This window comes from Typopeltis vanoorti, chromosome 20, assembly GCF_054136105.1.
Source record: "Typopeltis vanoorti isolate ZY-2024b chromosome 20, IOZ_Tvanoo_1.0, whole genome shotgun sequence".
Classification (NCBI taxonomy): Eukaryota; Metazoa; Arthropoda; class Arachnida; order Uropygi; family Thelyphonidae; genus Typopeltis; species Typopeltis vanoorti.
Genome location: NC_143568.1, coordinates 6,864,612 through 6,883,549, shown reverse-complemented (window position 1 = coordinate 6,883,549; position 18,938 = coordinate 6,864,612). Strand labels below are relative to the sequence as shown.

Below are 18,938 nucleotides of genomic sequence, written 5' to 3'. Positions count from 1 at the left end.
AGTAGAAATTTTTTGAGACATCGTCAAAGGTCTTCTTCACTGAACCCAGTGAAGGACTGTTGCCCATTCTATAAAAACCACTCGAATTATGTGAGCGGCAACCTCATTCCATTGATATATGTTTTAGGTGAGCAGAGATACATCACCTGAAAGTTAAGAAATCATCATGTTTATTAGACTTTGACAAGTTTCCTGAATTTGGTGATCAGAAGTTACAAGATATTTTCTATAGAACAGAATGCTTTACAGTTTTCTCTATATTTCAACCAAATACAGCAAGCATTACTAAACTTGACCAGCTTAGCTATTTCTGACAAGTGGTATAACTGTGTCACTCTCCATACACTTGGTATACCCCAAGTGTGTGGAAATTGACAGATCAAAAGAACCTACACTGAAGAAACAAACTAATACAATAATGAACAACATGGAAATATTTTCTTTCCATTAGCCTTGCCTATTTTATTCTAATTCTTCTGATAGTATGATTTTGCTTTATTTGTTCATGTTTTTGGACATGAACTTAAATTGTAAACTTCTTTAAAATTTTCAAATTCAGGTCTGTAGAAATTAGCCTAATTAATAGAAAGACCAATATACAAATCTTTTTGATTTTGTTTGGAAAAGTCATTAAAATAGATTAGAATCCTCATTAGTCATTCACTATTGATGGGGCATGCACAAAAAGGTCATTTCTAATATAAGTTATTCATTTTTATTATTGTAAATTATTTGATCACTTAACATTAAAATTGAGTTATATTCTTTTGGTTTATTATTCGACCATAAATATTAAAAGATTGACACAATTGTCCACAAGTAACACCAGCTATTCTGTCTGGCTTCTTCAGTACAATAATGAACAGTCTAGATGGCCATACAAAGCATAAGGTACATTCTTTTGAAAAACTATTATGTAAGAAAGCGAGAATGTTAAATCATCTAATCTTCTTAAAAAGATGTAGACAGTTCAATATCATTCCTAAGTTCTTAACTATCAAAGAGCAGATAAAATTAATAAGAGCTAAACAGATTTACTTTAAGGCTTCTTTAGCATTACTCTGTGAGAGAATCCAGCACGTCAGATATGTACTTAGTAAAATAGACCTCCAATGCTTAGAACTTTTCGAAGACATCTCTAATAACATAGATAGCAACGTTTTGGAATATTCTTGACTGCATGGTTCATAATAGTTTTAACAAAGGTTTTCTAGCCAGTAAAGAATCGTAAATTAATAAATTCAATAGACTCTATGGACACCAAAACCTAATATAACTCCTGCTGAAAAGCGTGCTCTCTCAAACCTAAAAAAAGAACAAAAATATACACAACGCAAGACTGTGTTTCCCGGATGAAAAAGTTATTTTCAACTTTTCGGACTACACATTATCAAAACCAGAATATGATATTCTAAAAAAAGGTTTCAACTTTGCTATCGTTTCAAATTACATTCCAAAGATTGATTTCATAAGCAACATAGAAAATGGACTTTCTTCATTCTCGAAAACAGTAGCAAATGATATTTGTATAAAAAGCACCGTCATCCTTTCAACCTCAAAACCATCAAAACCTAATATAACTCCTGCTGAAAAGCGTGCTCTCTCAAACCTAAAAAAGAATAAAAATATCATCATCCTAAAGGCAGATAAAGGCAATTCGACAGTTATTTTGAACACCAAAGACTATCTAATGAAGATCACTGATTTAGTTTCAGACACTGCAACCTATTGCATATTGAATGTAGATCCAACTACAAAAAATCAAAACAAGACTAATGTCCTATTATGTAATATGATGAGGTGGCCTTCGGAATTACAACCAAGTCTGAAGTCTCTACACCCATCGACGCCACGCTTATATGGTGCACCAAAAGTGCACAAAGTTGGTGTTCTGCTCCGCCCAATTGTCGACAGTAGAAATTCTCCGACATATCTACTAGCTAAATATCTAACCGGTCTTTTGAAAGATAATATAAAGAAATTGGATTCCTTCATAAAGAACTCTAAGCATTTCACGGAAAAATTAAAAGGCATCACCATCTTAAATGCAGACATACTTGCAAGTCTTGACGTAGTGTCGTTATTCACAAACATAACTGTTGAAGAAGTTATCAAGAACATAGAAAATCTCTATCCACATGACATAGTTCAGCTCTTTTGCCATATCCTCAAATCAAATTATTTTAAAGTAAACAATACTATTTATGAACAACTTGATGGCTTAGCCATGGGCAGTCCCTTGTCACCTCCCTGCGCTGATTTGTTTATGGAAAAATTAGAAGCTGATATCCTGTCCAAAGTAAATCCTAAGCTGTTGATTTGTGGAGATACGTAGATGATATATTCAGTATTTGGAAAGACACAGAAAACACCTTATTTGAGTTCCTTACAAAAATAAATTCCTTCCACCAGAAAATAAAGTTCACTTTAGAGCTGGAAAAGAACAATCAATTACTTTTTCTAGATACACTAATAAAGAAACAAGAGAATGGACAAATCCAACTCGCAATATATCGAAAACCTACAGACACTAGACGTTACCTACATTTCTAATCAGCTTACCATTATGCACAAAAACTCAGCACTATACATATGCTTAAAAATAGAGCGACCAATATTATCTCAGAAGAAAAAGATCTCCTCCTTGATAAACTCACTCTCATTTCTCAAACATTAGTAAACAATGGTCATCCACAAAATATAATCCAAAAGATTCTTCATAGGAAATCCACAGCAACTACCTCCTGTCACACAATATGCATCATATATCACCATCCTTTATGCAGGATCTGTTTCAACAAAAAAATAGCCACTCATGAGGTCTTTCAACGTCAGAGTTGCTCTTAAACCTGTCAAAACTATACGACACATCTTAAGATCTCCTAAGGACAGTAATGCCTTTTACAAATACACAGGTGTATACAACATCCCATGTTCCTGTGGGTTAAATTATATAGGCCAAACTTCAAGAAGCCTAGAAATTCGAAAAAAAGAACATATACGAGATGATAACAACAATAGAACAGACACTTCAGGATTAGCCCATCATTTTTTGATGTCTCACTACTCCATTGATTGGGATAACAGCTCCATGCCTTATATAGAAGAGGATTTTAGATGTAGAAACTTCAAAGAAGCTGCAGTTATACTCCAGACAAGAGATAATCTAAACAGAAATCAAGGTATGATACTGAAAGACATCTGGAAAAGCCTAATAAATTCACTTACCTTACCAGAATTTTATTTTGCAAAAAACTATACAGCACACTCAACAAACAATGACTGAGACTCCATGCTCATTCTTATGATGTTATGTGTCAGTTTTAATTTTACTTGATTTGACTGTGCTACTCCATTCTTTTTTTTCACTAGTAGTCAGTATTGTACTGATTTTCTTGTCTTGAAGAAGCCAGACAGAATAGCTGGCGAAACTTGTTGACAATTGTATAGATCTTTTAATATTTATGGTCGATTAATAAACCAAAAGAATATAACTCAATTTTTATTCATTTTTGTTATTTATCTTGCAGGGGCATACTTATGGAGAATATAAATATGGAAATTATAGTTTTTCATTTTGTCCAATGTTTAAGTCAGAGAAATTATATCAAAATGATATTTTAGTGACTGCTTATTGTGAAAATCATTTAATACGCCTATGAATTCATCTGGTATGAAAATTTGAAGATAAAGATATTTTAGATATCTGGGGTAATTACTTTGAAAAATTACTAAATAAAACAAGAAGTGATAGAAAATATTTTAGAGGAATGCAATCAGGAATACACGAGGTAGGGAAAACTCATCAAAAACCTAAAATGTGACAGGCAGCTGAAGTATATGATAGTCAACCAGAAATCTTCAAATATGGTATAAAAGCATTGCACTGGCTACATTGTATGATTCAGAAGGCCTGGTCAGGTGGTTGAATTTCAGATGATTGGTGCAGAACTCTAATAGTTCCTATCTATACAAAAAGAAATGAAACTAAATGTGAGAATTAGAGGAATTTCCCTACTGAGTATTCCAGGTAAAATTTATGTGAGGATACTTGTGTGAGAAGGCTAAAATTGTGGAAGGGAAGCTTGGAGAAGAACAAGCTAAGTTCAGGGCAAATGGTGATTGTCAAATCAGATTATCACCCTTAGATAAAACATTGGCCAGTGGAAGTGGTATTTGCATCCTCTGTGCTTGGCTGCCTGAAGAAAGATTTAAGATTAATTCTACTCACTGACTAGAGGAACTTTTTCTAAGTCTTTCTTTGACTGGTTCCCAGTGATGGTATCAGTGATAGAACCATGATGGTTCTCATTAAAAATGAGAGTATTAGGATATAGCTTGACATTCAACAATGTGTGAACACAACAGCTAATCTCAGGAAGTATGGTCACTTAAACATAATGTGAGAGGAAATATTATCAAAACAGGTGTTTGATGTCAGGATGCCAAGAAAAAAGCACCCAGAGAAAGCCCAAGAGCTGAATAGATCAATGATGATTTCAGTTTTTATCATATGGAATAGAGGGAGATGATCATCAATGTTTCTGATATGTACCTTAAAGAGATGTACAGGATAGATAGTACTGTATGAAAAGTTGACATCCTTATTACCTTCCAGTCACCAGTTTTCTTTCAACCTGAACTTCCAGAGTTCAAAGAAGATCTTGGATGTTGTGATTTCTTCCCACAGCATTTTGAACTACAGAAATGCTGAAATACACTATTTACACTAAATACACTCCACTTTGTTTTATTTTTCAATTATGACTAATGCCCATTTACATGATGCTGCATTTGTGCACAAGACTGTTTTGGTGACATTATGCTGCCATGAAACAACTGATATGCAGTATTTGTGAACTCAGTTTATTTATGATGTTGCCCAATGAATTATAAACTCTTTGAAACTATTATGAGCATACCTGAGTCATCCATGTTAGGTATCAGACCACTGTCTTATAGTGAATCACTTTTTTTTTTTTTTCACTTGTAGAAGGTACATAACTGACGTAAATAAAGCATTTATTTACATCAGTTATGCCAGTGAAATATTTAGCATAATTTTTGCAAGCAAAAAAGAAATGGGTAACTGTAATAACTACAGTATGTAAAAGTTGCAACATCATTGGGTGAATAACTCCTGAATAGATAAGTGATATTTTGAGTAATAATTGGTCAATTTGCATAGTATTTACATAGTATTGTTTACTTTTAGTATTTTAGCATGTCTGGGTGATTTCTGTGTGTTTGTTTTGAGTATTTTAATAGTAAATTGATAAATGAGATTATCTGTGCACATGGCTCCCATAAAGAGGAATACAAAGATGCCTTCCAGGTCACCATATTTGTCTAAAAATTTTAACTTAAAGGGTACCATTCAGCGTACCATTTGCGAAACGTATGCATTAAGGCGAGCGGTTGGAGTCTGGTTAAACAACGATAGTGGAGTGAATGTGCAAAAAGTGTAAAGAATGTGAGGATTTTAAGAGTGTTTCAAGTCGTGTGAGTCATTGTCAAAAGTGAGAATCTAGATAACAGTGATATGCGCGGTATGAATGGTGATATTTGTGAGGTAGTACCTGATAGTGGTGAGAGTGGCGTTGAAAGTGAGAATGAAGATAAACATACAGAACGATTGAATGAATCATCGGAGAATAAAAAAATGATGACACTGACGCAATGAGTGAGATCGCTCTGCTACGTGGAGCGATACATAGGGCAAATCAGCAGCTGGAGCGTTGGCAAAAATGTTTACCAAGCGTACTGACTAATAATAGACAAAATTATGATAGAAAAAATAAGGGTATGATAGTGAGTGTAAACAAAATGAAAGAGCGAGGTGTTGTATGGAGATTCCTTAGTAAGAGGTGTGTTAGTGGAGAGAATAACAAAATCGTACCAACCTGGTGTGAACATTAAGAATGTAAGCGAGTCAATTAGAATGCAAAAGCAGCGGGTGAAAGAATTGATAGTGGTAGCAGGTACAAATGATTTGAAAGGAAACAAAATGGCTATGAGTGATGATGAAGGAATTGCTTGAGGTAGCAAAAAGAGAAGAGTGAGAGAGTTAGGATGGTGAGTCTGTTGCCACAGTATGACAGTGAAGAGTATAGAAGGAGGGCTATAATTGCTAATGACTTTATGCATGAATTATGCAGTATGAGTGGTGTGGAATTTGTGGATGTGTGGAATGAGTTCGATGGGCGAAAGGATTTATATAAAATGGATGGTTTACACTTGAATGGATTTGGTGTACAGAGACTTGAAAAGGTGTTGTCGAATGTAGTGGAAGTGAATGTGCAGAATCAGGGAAAATAAAGTTATTAAGGTGGGGGGGAAAGTAGATATGCAGACTTTAGGGAGACAGTTGAGTGTGTGAATGTGTGTAATATGCCTAAGCGAGTAGGAAAGACCACGATTCAGAATGGGATAGTTAGTATGAGGCATCAAAATAGGGATGGGACAAATCGGCTTCTGCAATTCATGTATACTAATGCCAGAAGTATTAGGAACAAGAAGGAAGAATTTCTGGCCTTCGATGGCACTACCAGACCACAGGTTATTGGCATTAGTGAAACATGGCTGACAGAAGATGACACAGCTAGTGGGATTGAATGTGAGGGGTATGGTGTGTTCAGGAGTGACAGGGAGAATAAAATGGAGGGGGGGAGTGTTATTGATTATAGCTGATGAGCTACAGCCAAGAAGAATAGAAGTGGAACTGCAGGATAGAGAAAAGAGCACATTTGAGGCTATTTGGTGTGAGATTGAAATTAGCAGAACAAAATATACAGTTGGGTGCTGCTATAGACCAGGTGATGGAATAGATGGCGGAGATAGTATGCATAAGCAAATAGAAGAAATGAGCGGAAGGAGGGTAATTATTATGGGAGATTTCAACTACAGTAACATTCATTTGGAAGGAGGAGAGGACACTTGTGAGTAAGGAATTGGATTTTATGCAGTTATTAAGGGATAACTATCTGTGAAAGCATGTAATTGAAAATACTAGGGGTCAAAGAGAGTGCTTGACCTAGTAATTGCATCTGAGGATTTGACTGTAACGAATGTGACCACATTCCCACCAATTGGTGAGAGTGATCATAGGGTCTTGACTTGGGAGGTGGCTAAAGGTGTGGAATTTACAATTAAGACAGGGTACATGTGGAATTATTGGGCTGGTAAGTATGACAAGCTTAGGAGTTTGATTGGTTCGGTGCCATAGCATGTACAACTGCAAAGGCTAGAAGTTGATAGCGCATGGGTGGCAGTTAAGAAGTGTTTGCATGAAGCAATGGCTGACTGTATACCTAGAGTCCGAATAATAAATCAAGTAGGGGTTAAATGGATGAATAACACCATTAAGCTTGAGCTGCAAAAAAAGAAACAACTATGGGAGGAATTTAAGGAGAAAGGTGACCTGCAGGCACATGAACAGTATAATGTGCAGGCCAGAAGGGTAACGAGTGTGGTAAGAAAAGCAAAAAAGGATTATGAAAGAACATTGGCCATGCAACCTAAAGAGAATCCCAAACAGTTTTTTCAATATGTTGCAAGTAAAAAAAAAAATGTCTATGGCAGAATGATTTTAAAGAATGCCGATGGTAGGGAGGTAACCGAATCAGTTGATATAGTTGAATTACTGAGCAAGCACTTTGCAAGAATATATCATCCAGGTGGTGACATTGCAGAAATGAATGAACCAATAGATTATACGTAACTGGTCATTAGTTTACGGAATTAACAACACATATAAAGTATATTAATTAAAGGTAACTTTAATGAATAACTTCTATATTTCGGCAATGTCACATTGCCATCTTCAGGAACATAAAGATATGGTATGTGCACTCAGGAACTAACACAAAGCAAATGAGGAAGAAAGCAAGAAACTAATATTGTTCCTAAAGTCCTAATGGTGCCCTCTTGTGAGCTAATTTGGTAGTCTTGGCAGTTGGGCTGAAGTTCTCATAATGAAAGTCTCCCAAATTTGGGGCAGTTTCATGCACCCAAATTTGTTGAGGTTAGGAACGTTTTTTAGAGCTGCTGAAGATTCTTTGAATAATCTTTCGTATTTAAACTTGCTGCGATGAATTATTTTTGTTTTCTTCCAACGAATTTTATGGTGGGTATCTAAGGCATGGTCTGCCAGCCCAGAGCGGCTGTACTGGTGAAACCAGATGTAGTCTTGGTGTTCTGAAATCCCGATATTTGTTGTTCTGCCTGTTTGGCCAAAGTAGGATAATTTGCAGCTGCAAGGGACCTGGTATACACCAGGTAGGTCTAGGGGAAGTGGTTGGTCTTTGGTAGTGCGGATAAGGGATGCCAACTTTTTATATGGTCTGTAACAGGAAGTAAGGTCATATTTTTTGAGGATATTGGTTATTTTCTCAGAGGTGCCCTGGATGTAGGGGATGGTGATAGACTTGGTGTAATCTTTATTGTGGAGGGGGGTTGTGGTTTACAGGTTTTAGTATTTTTTGGATTTTTTTGGGGTTATAGCCATTGGCTAAGAAAGTGTTGCGGATGTGGTTTAGTTCATTAGCAGGGCCTTGTCATCTGAGCAGATTAATTTTGCCCTGTTATATAGTGTTTTTATCACCCCATATTGTTGTGAGGGGGGGGGGATTGTTGGTGAATGTATCTGCCAGTGTGGGTGGGTTTTCTGTAAACAGAGAAAACCAAAGATCCATCAAGCTGGCGGGTGATTAAAGTGTCTAGGAAGGGGAGGGTGTTGTTTTCCTCTTTTTCTAAGGTGAACTGGACTCTGGGGTGTTGGTTGTTTAAGTGTGTTAGGAAGGAGTGGAGTGTGGGTGAGCCATGTGGCCAAATAGCAAACACATCATCCACATAACGAAGCCAAATAGTGGGTTTTTGTGGGGCGGAGTTTAAGGCTTTCTCTTCAAATGTCTCCATAAAGAAATCGGCCAAGGGTGGGAAAAGTGGTGAACCCATGGCTGTCCCCTCTATCTGTTTGTAGAACTTTCCTTGCCAAACAAAATAGCCTGAGTTCATTGTGAACTGAAATAGGGCTGAGATATCGGGAGGAAATTTGGCTTGGATGAGCTCAAGGGTTTCTTTGAGTGGGACATTAGTGAATAGGGAGGAGACGTCAAAACTGACCATTATGTCAGTGTGTTGGAGTGTGAGGTTTTCTATACTGGCTTTAAAGTGGGCAGAGTTTTTTATGTGTGATGGTGTGTTGCCAGTGTAGTGTGTGAGCATTTTGGCTAAATGTTTGGCTAATTTATATGTGGGGGAATCAATGCCATCCACTATGGGACGCAATGGCACATTTTGTTTATGTATTTTTGGGAGTCCATATAATCGGGGGGGGGGGTGGGGGTCTAGAGTTATAAGGTTTGAGTTTGTTGGTGATTTCCACAGGCCAAGATGTGACTTTCTTAAGGAGTCTGTGGATAGTTCTAATCTGAGAGCTGGTCGGATTATATTCAATGGGGAGGTAAGTAGTACGGTCTAGTACTAAAGAATTTAGCTTACCTTTGTAGTCTTTTTGATTGAGTACCACAGTGGCGCTTCCCTTATCAGCTTTGGTGATTACTATATTTTTGTTGTTTTTTCAATTCTTGTAGGGCTGTATATTCGTTTTTGGATAAGTTGGATTTTAGAGGTTTGGCTTTAGTGAGAACACCGACCACATCCCGTCTTACGTTGTTGGCGATATGGTTAGGCAGGTTGCGAATTCCACGCTCTATTTGGACCATGAAGATTCCTAGACACTTTAATCACCCGCCAGCTTGATGGATCTTTGGTTTTCTCTGTTTACAGAAAACCCACCCACACTGGCAGATACATTCACCAACAATCCCCCCCCCCTCACAACAATATGGGGTGATAAAAACACTATATAACAGGGCAAAATTAATCTGCTCAGATGACAAGGCCCTGACTAATGAACTAAACCACATCCTCAACACTTTCTTAGCCAATGGCTATAACCCCCAAAAAATACTAAAACCTGTAAACCACAACCCCCCCTCCCCCCCTCCACAATAAAGATTACACCAAGTCTATCACCATCCCCTACATCCAGGGCACCTCTGAGAAAATAACCAATATCCTCAAAAAATATGACCTTACTTCCTGTTACAGACCATATAAAAAGTTGGCATCACTTATCCACACTACCAAAGACCAACCACTTCCCCTAGACCTACCTGGTGTATACCAGGTCCCTTGCAGCTGCAAATTGTCCTACTTTGGCCAAACAGGCAGAACAGCAAATATCAGGATTTCAGAACACCAAGACTACATCCGATTTCACCAGTACAGCCGCTCTGGGCTGGCAGACCATGCCTTAGATACCCACCATAAAATTCATTGGAAGAAAACAAAAATAATTCATCGCAGCAAGTTTAAATACGAAAGATTATTCAAAGAATCTTCAGCAGCTCTAAAAAAACGTTCCTAACCTCAACAAATTTGGGTGCATGAAACTGCCCCAAATTCGGGAGACTTTCATTATGAGAACTTCAGCCCAACTGCCAAGACTACCAAATTAGCCCGCAAGAGGGCACCATTAGGACTTTAGGAACAATATTAGTTTCTTGCTTTCTTCCTCATTTGCTTTGTGTTAGTTCCTGAGTGCACATACCATATCTTTATGTTCCTGAAGATGGCAATGTGACATTGCCGAAATATAGAAGTTATTCATTAAAGTTACCTTTAATTAATATACTTTATATGCGTTGTTAATTCTGTAAACTAATTACTAGTTATGTCTAACCAACGTATAAGTCTTACTACCAGAATAGATTATACGGGAATTGTGGTGAATGAAGTGGAGGTGAGTAGTCTATTGCAAAACCTCGATGTCAATAAGTTTGTGGGATTGGATGGTATACCACCTCGTGTCGTACGTGAAGCGGCTAAAGAATTATCAGTACCCTTGACCTTGTTGTTTAATTTGAGTCTCGGGTCTGGGTTAGTCCCGAGGGGGTGGAAAGAGAGGAAAATAGTTCCACTGCATAAAGGAGGTTCCAAGACTGCTGATGTAAATTGTCAACCGATTAGCATATCAGGAATCATTGTCAAAGTCTTGGAGAAATTAGTCAAGAGAAGAATATGAAAATAGGATACTGTATGGGGGACAACATGGTTTTGTGAAGGTAGATCATCCCTCAGTAACTTGCTCACGTTTTATAACACAGTGATGGCTGAACTGGATAAGTAATGGGTTTACAGTGATTCTACTGGACCTTGCCAAGGCCTTTGACAGGATACCATATGTTACTCTAATCAGTAAACTGGAGCAGATCGGGATGGATATAGGGTTGGTGAGATGGACAGGAGGGTGGTTGATGGAGAGATACCGGAGAGTGGTTTATTCAGGAGTTGAGTCCAAAAGACAGCTTGCGACTAGTGGTTTGCCGCAGAGTTCTGTTCTTGAAACACTACTATTCAATTTGTTCATTAACGATATAAGAAAGGATCTGAGAGGAAGTGTTCACTTGTTTGCTGATGATGCAAAGTTGGGTAGAGCAATTGTGAGTGCACAGGATGTCAAAATTTTGCAAGATGATTTGAATAGTTTGGAGGACTGGGCTAAGGAAAATGGATGTCAATTTAATGTGGCAAAGTGTAAGGTTATGCATTTTGGGTTTAAAAGATTAGCAGCAGTATATCACATTGGTGGAACTGAACTCCAGGAGATTTAGGAGGCCAGGGATTTGGGAGTGTTGGTGGATAGGGAGTTGAAGTTTAGGGGGCACATCGCAAAAGTGGCTAAATCAGCTCATCAAATCACTTGGCTTCTGCAAAATACTTTAACAAGTTATTATTTCTCTGTATCGAGCCTTGATAGGATCCCATCTGGACTACTGTGCCCAGATATGGGCACTAGGGTTTCTTCTTGATGGGGAAGAGGTGGAGAGGATCCAGAGAAAAGTGACCAAGATAATAGCAGGTCTGCAGAATGAACCTTATGAGAACAGGTTGAAGATTTGTGGGTTGCAAAAATTGGTTGATAGGTGGAAAAGGGGTGATATGATTGAGACATTCAAATTACTGAAGGGTTTCTATAGGATTAATCCAGAAGATATTTTTGAGAATACGACTGGTGGTGGGAGGACTAGGGGCCATACATGGAAGCTGTGCGAGAATGTGATTTAAGGAGCCTGTGAAGTTTTCTAATTTGTGAGTTGGGGGGATTGTATTCGATAGGGAGATAAGTAGCCCGATCTAATAGAATAGCATTAAGCTTACCTGTGTAGTCTTTTTGGTTCAGTACTACAGTTGCATTTCCCTTATCTGCTTTGGTGATAACTAATTATTTATTATTCCTCATTTCCTGTAGAGCTTTATATTCCTTGTTGGGTATGTTGGTTTTTGGTGGTCTTGCTTTGGAGAGGACACAAGCTACGTCCAATCTTACACTGTTGGCGATTTGATGTGGAAGGTGGCGAATTCCTCGTTTGATCTGGATCATAATATCCTCACTAGGTATTTTTCTGGGAGCAATGGGGAAGTTGTGGCCACATGAAAGCGCATTGAGTGCTCCAAGGTGACTGAAGAAAGGTTGATTACGGTGTTGGTAGCAAGTTTTGGATTGACGGTAGACTTCTTTTTTAATTTTTTTTAATTTTTTCATCTGTTGGCCTCGTATTTTTTCAAATTCTTTGTCTGCAGTGGTACCTGAGACGTCATGTAAAATTGACCAAAGTTCGTGATTTAAATGCATGAAAGCTCATCTTTGAAGGCACGAATAGCTTCGTTAATGTCCACTAAGAGAAACTGTGTGGCGATGATTTGTTTGCGAAGCAACGCGTAGCTAGTGCGGTTATATATACGGAGAACTTTTTGTGAGACAAAACGGTGCTTGAATTTTACACAGTGCAGGATTACCATATTATCCCGGCAGTGTTTCAGGAAAGTTAGATGATTTAATTGTCTAGACAGCTTCAACTTCATTTTACCGTATTGGCGGGCCTTCCGTGCGATCGTATCTTTGTCGATGATGTTGATTCTCATAGACAGGCTTATACGTTGGTTATGCATTACAAAATCACTTAAGGAATTGAACAATGTAGATACGAATATACATTCAATTACACTTTAATAAATATTTCCGATATTTTGGCAATGTCATGTTGCCATCTTCGAAAGGAACTTACAAAAAAAGCACGTGCACGTAGGCAATACAACACAGTAACTGAGAGTGAAGAGATGAAGCTTTTGTTCTCCTAAAAGTCCTGATGGTGCCCTCTAGCGGGCTAAGTAGGTGTTCTTGGCCATTGCGCTGAAGGTCTGCTGATGTAAGCCTCCCAAATTTGGGGCAGTTACCCACCCATACAGGCAGATATATTCACCAACAATCCCACCACCAGCACCCCTCACAACGATATGGAGTGGTGAAAACACTATACAACAGGGATAAACTAATCTGTTCTAACGACATAGCCCTAAACACTTTCTCAGCCAATGGCTACCTCCTCCCCCCCAAAAAAAATCCAAAAAATATTAAAACCTACAAACTACAGCCCCCCCCTCTACACAAGGATTACTCTAAATCCATCACCATTCCCTACATCCGAGGCACCTTGGAAAAAATTTCCCAAATCTTAAAAAAACATGACCTGACCATCTGTTACAGGCCTTACAGAAAATTGGCATCCCTTCTCTGCTCCACTAAAGACCAACCACTTCCCCTAGACCTACCTGGTGTATACCAAGTCCCTTGCAGTTGTAAACTGTCGTACTTTGGCCAAAAAGGCAGGACAGCGAATATCAGAATTTCTGAACACAAGGACTACATCTGGTTTCACAAGTACAGCCATTCTGGTCTTGCAGACCATGCTCTGGATACACGCCACAGAATATGGTGGAAGAAAGCTACAGTAATACACCGTAGCAAATACAAATTCGAAAAACTATGTATGGAATCAGCCTCAGCCCTAAGAAACTCCCCAAACCTCAACAAATTTGGTTGTATGCGACTGCTCCAAATTTGGGAGGCATACATCAGACAATCATCCTTCAGCCAAACAGCCAAGAACACCTACTTAGCATTCTAGAGGGCACCATCTGGACTTTTAGGAGAACAATAGCTTCATCTCTTCATTCTCAGTTACTGTATTGTATTGCCTACCTGCACGTGCCTTTTTTTTTTTGCAAGTTCCTTTTGAAGATGATAACGTGACGTTGCCGAAATATCAGATATTTATTAAAGAGTAATTTAATTTATATTCGTATCTACGTTGTTCAATTCCTTAAGTGATTTAGTAATTTTTTCTTAACTTACATGAATTACCTGAATTAAATAAAAATATATTTTTTTGTCTATTTCCATATGTTATCTATTTCCATAATTAATTTACCATCTTCACTAAAAATCGAGCCTAAGTAGCTGAAATGTTTTACTTGTTCCACAGGTTCACAATGCAGTTGACATTTTCAATGATTCTGCCTATTTTCAATGTCTTTGTCTTTTTATTGCTGACCTTCATATCATATCTATTACAACAGTTATTCAATTTAGTCAGAGAATCTTGCAGACTTGTAGCAGATTTATTTAGAAGTATAACATCGTCCGCATAAAGCAAAGAGCTGACATTAACATCTCCAATTTTGATATCATGTTTAATACCACTTTCCTTCATAATGTGATCCATATAGATAATGAATAACAGAGGGGATAATGTACATCCTTATCTCACACTAGATATAACATTAAACCATCTTCCTGTACTTCAATTCTAACTGCTGACTTACAACTCAAATAAAGACTAGGTATCGCTTGATATAATGCCCCATTGACACCATATAACTGCAGCGTATTGAATAGCTTCTCTCTTGGCACCTTGTCATATGCCTTTTACAAATCGACAAAACTTAAATACAGATCTTTGTTATATTCCCATGATTTCTCCACTATTTGTCGTAAAGTGAAGATCTGATCCTGACAGCCTCTATTTGACCTGAATCCATCTCGTTCTTCACCAAGCTTTTCTTCCACAATTCTTCTCAACCGTTTCTCAAGTATACTTGCATATATCTTACCAGGAGCATTCATTAGGAATATACCTCTGTAATTCTCACATTCAGTTTTATTTCCCTTTTTATATATGGGTACTATAAGAGCTCTACTCCAATCATCGGGAATTCGTCCCTCTGTTCAGGCATTTTGAACTATGCAGTGCAGCCACTGTAAGACTTTTATACTACCACATTTCAGCATTTCTGGTTAAATATCAACTACTCCTGCTGCCTTTCCACATTTTCAAGCCTTTGATGGCTTTTTCTACTTCAAATATGGATATGTATTAGTGAATACATGTCTGGTCAGTGTTTTTTATCACTGTGCTGTCATCAATGCTTGTTTCATTTAGCAAATTTTCAAAGTAATTACTCCATACTTCAAAGGATATCTTTTCCTCCCATTTTCATTTCACCTTTATCATCTCTCTAACTCCTTTTACAGCACTCTTTCCTCCATTTCTAAGCTTCTTCAACAACTTCCAGAATATCTTACCACCTTCTTGATATTTATTTTCTATATTCTTGCCAAAGTCCTCCCATGACTTTTGTTTAGCTAGTTTTACACGCTGTTTAGGTTTCTTGCATTTGTCCCTGTATTCTCTAAGATCACAAGCTGACTTATTTGCCAAGAACTTTTGATATGCTTTCTTCTTTTCCTTCACTGCCTCTTTAACTTCTTGTGTCCACTATGGAGTTCTAATTTTTGCTATCCTTGCAGACAACTTCACCACATGCCTCTCTAGCTGAATCAATCAGGGTTTTCTTCGAGGCTTGCCACCGAATCTCCAAGGTTTGGTTCCTGTTCTCGAACTCTTTCATTTTTTCTTCAGTAATCTTTGTGTATTTTAGTCTACAGTTCACATCTGAGAGCTGCTCAACTTTTATTCGCTTTAAAACTTTCTTACATTTCATTCTTTTCAATATGAAATTCAATTTTATCCTGCTCAAGTCTAAAAAGTGATCACTTCCAATTTCAAATCCTCTGTACACTCTGGTGTCCTTCACCAGGGAGATAACATCACTATCAACAATAACATAGTCAATGAGACTTTTCTTATTCCTAGCCTCTTGTCTCCATGTGAATTTGTGCACATTTTTATGTTGGTACATGGTGTTAGTAATAACCAGTCCATGTCCTGAGCAGAAATCCAACAGATATTTGCCATTATTATTAGCTTTTCTTTTTTCTCCAAATTTTCCCAAAACAGTTTTGTATGTCTGACAATCACTTCCTACTCTGCTATTTAGATCCCTAACAAGGACCAACTTTTCCTTTTTCATTGTGTCAGTAGCTTTCTCTAGAACCTCAAAAAATTCCTCCACTTCTACCTTAGTAGAGCCTTCTGTGGGACCATAGGCACAAATGAGTCTCATTGTCTAGTTCCCCATTGTGATATTTGCCCAAATCACTCTACTTGACACTGCTTGCCATTCAAGAAGATTAGCCTTGGATTTTGTGTTGAAATACTATGGCTACTCCTTTTCCTTGATTGCCATTGCCTGAATATAACATTTTATATTTATTGCTCAGAAAGATCTCTCCAGTTTTTGTCTTTTTTGTTTCAGTCACCCCTATTATGTTGATCTGGTACTTATCTAATTCATCCACTGGCTCCATTTCTTTGCCATTCAGGCTTCTTAATTTGATAGTACCGATCTTTAACTCTGGTGATGTTGAGTTGGAGTGTGTTTTCAGATTTGTTCCAGTAGCTGACTTTTTGCTGTTCGCCCTCGTTCCCTGGTGAAAACAATGGGGGCCTTGTTTAACCGGGTGACGCCTTAGCTGGCATTAAATTTTGTCATGTTGTACCATCATTTTGTATTTTGGTTTAACCAATAGGAATACAATTTGGTCGGGTAAATCCCAAATTGCCAACCCATCCTCATTCGTTCAGTATCCAGGTAGATACCCAACAGGGTGTACCCTTAAAAATAAAAATAAAAAAAATTTCGGAACCTAACCCGACTTTTTCTATGTGATCTGATTCTCGCATAATGCGATTTATATAATGCAGCATTTTTATGGAACCTGACATCCGCGTTATACGAGGGTTACCTGTATTTCAAAAAAGAATTTGTATTGTGTTAATTTTTTTTTTTTTTTTTTTGTCACCAAGTGAACTATTATTTAATTCTTTATATTTGCAGTGTATGTTATATTGTATTTAGCTACATCTATACCCAAGTTATGCAATTTTTTGCACCTCATGAATTAAATATTTTTGTAGGTTAATATTCAAAAATGGTATAGCATGGTTTCATAATATAATACCATGATTTTCTTGTTGAATTCAATGAAAATATTGTGGTACCTCTGCTCACTCCTACCATAAACTAAACTTTCTGCCTATATATTTTTTTTTTTTTTAATAATTATAAAGTCATGAAATGCTAAAAATAGAAGTACTTATCCCATTACACAAGAGAGATTTTTAAAAAAGGTCGTAAAATGGTAAACGTGTATATTAATTTATTGTCTTTTCTTGAAGAAAGAAACATGCAGTTTTCTCGTGGAAAGTTTATTTTTCACTTGGTTAGAGTATAATAAATTTAGTTTAATCCTTTATCCAAGTGTGAGCAAACAACGTTTGCACCTGAAAGTATCCTCAAGACTGGGGTAGGGTGGTACAACATGAGGGCACTCCTTGCAAAGGTGGATCAAGCTACCAACTTCCTATCTCAGTATCTCCCATAATGCAAAACACATCTCCTTGCGGATATGTCTAATGTTATGCATTAAGGGAAGGGCCACAACCCAGACTAGTTTTGACCTTTATTGAGATCTCTTCAGTGGGAGCCAGGCCCAAGTGGAGATACCAGGCAGAAGCATTAGCAGGTCATCTCTACCTATAGGAGTTGCCAAATGGTGTGCCACACTTTTTTAATAAATTACTCTGGATTTAGAGAAAGCTGTTGAAAGTTTATTTTACGCTTGGTTGGAGTATAATAAATTTAGTTTAATCCTTTATCCAAGTGTGAGCAAACAAAGTTTGCTCCTGAAAGTATCTTCAGGCGGTAAGGTGGTACAACAATCAAGTGAATGTGACTTCATGGAGAGATTGAGAGTAGTTGATGATGGGGGAAGAGAGACTGACTGTAAAGGAGCAAGAGGTGTATGGGGAGTTGAGTAAACTAGTTGAGTACCACCTTACCCCAGTCCTAAAGATACTTTCAGGTGCAAACTTTGTTTGCTCGCACTTGGATAAAGGATTAAACTAAATTTATTATGCAGTTTTTTCACTGATGATTATTCTTGACTTTTTTTTCCACCTTTTTGATTATTTCTTTGATTGTATCATCCCATATCTTCACTTTTTCCTGTTTATTGAATTTCTTGGTCTTTTCTAAGTTTTCATTTACTGTTGTATTTAGTATCATTTTTATATTAAACCATTCTGTTTAATATAATGGCAGGAATTTGATGATGATGATGATGTTTAATATAAATTTATTTATATTAAACAGAATTTATTTATTTTAATATTTATTTATTCAATATTTATTTTAATATAAAAATATTTAGATTTCATTTTGTTTTATTTTATCTAAATATTGGTTAACTCTTTGTTCATATAGTCATTGTATATTTGTGTTCTTTTTTTGTTCTTGTTGTTTGTAGCTATTTATCTGGTAATATTAATTTTATTTTAACGAGGAAGTGGTCACTACTTATTTCATATCCTCTCTGAACTCTAACATCTAAGGAGCAATTTGTCTTTTCATTTAAGATATAATCTGATGTTGATTTCCATCCTTTTGCTGCCCAAGTATATTTATGTATGTCTTTATGTTTATAGAAAGAATTCATTATTTTAAGGTTATTAGAAACTACAAAGTTGACCATTTTTTTACCATTCCTGTTTAGAGTATGTTCTCCATATATTCCTATATTATTATTAATTTTCCTGTTTCCAATTCTTGCATTCAAGTCGTCTTCTAAT

At 37.0% G+C, this 18,938-nt stretch overlaps 1 protein-coding gene across 1 annotated transcript in view; it reads left to right on the top strand.

Annotated features, from left to right (window-relative positions):
- Positions 1-18,938, top strand: part of IFT52 (intraflagellar transport 52) — a 203,819-nt gene that overhangs the window by 104,687 nt on the left and 80,194 nt on the right. The gene's annotated exons all lie outside the window — the stretch shown is intronic.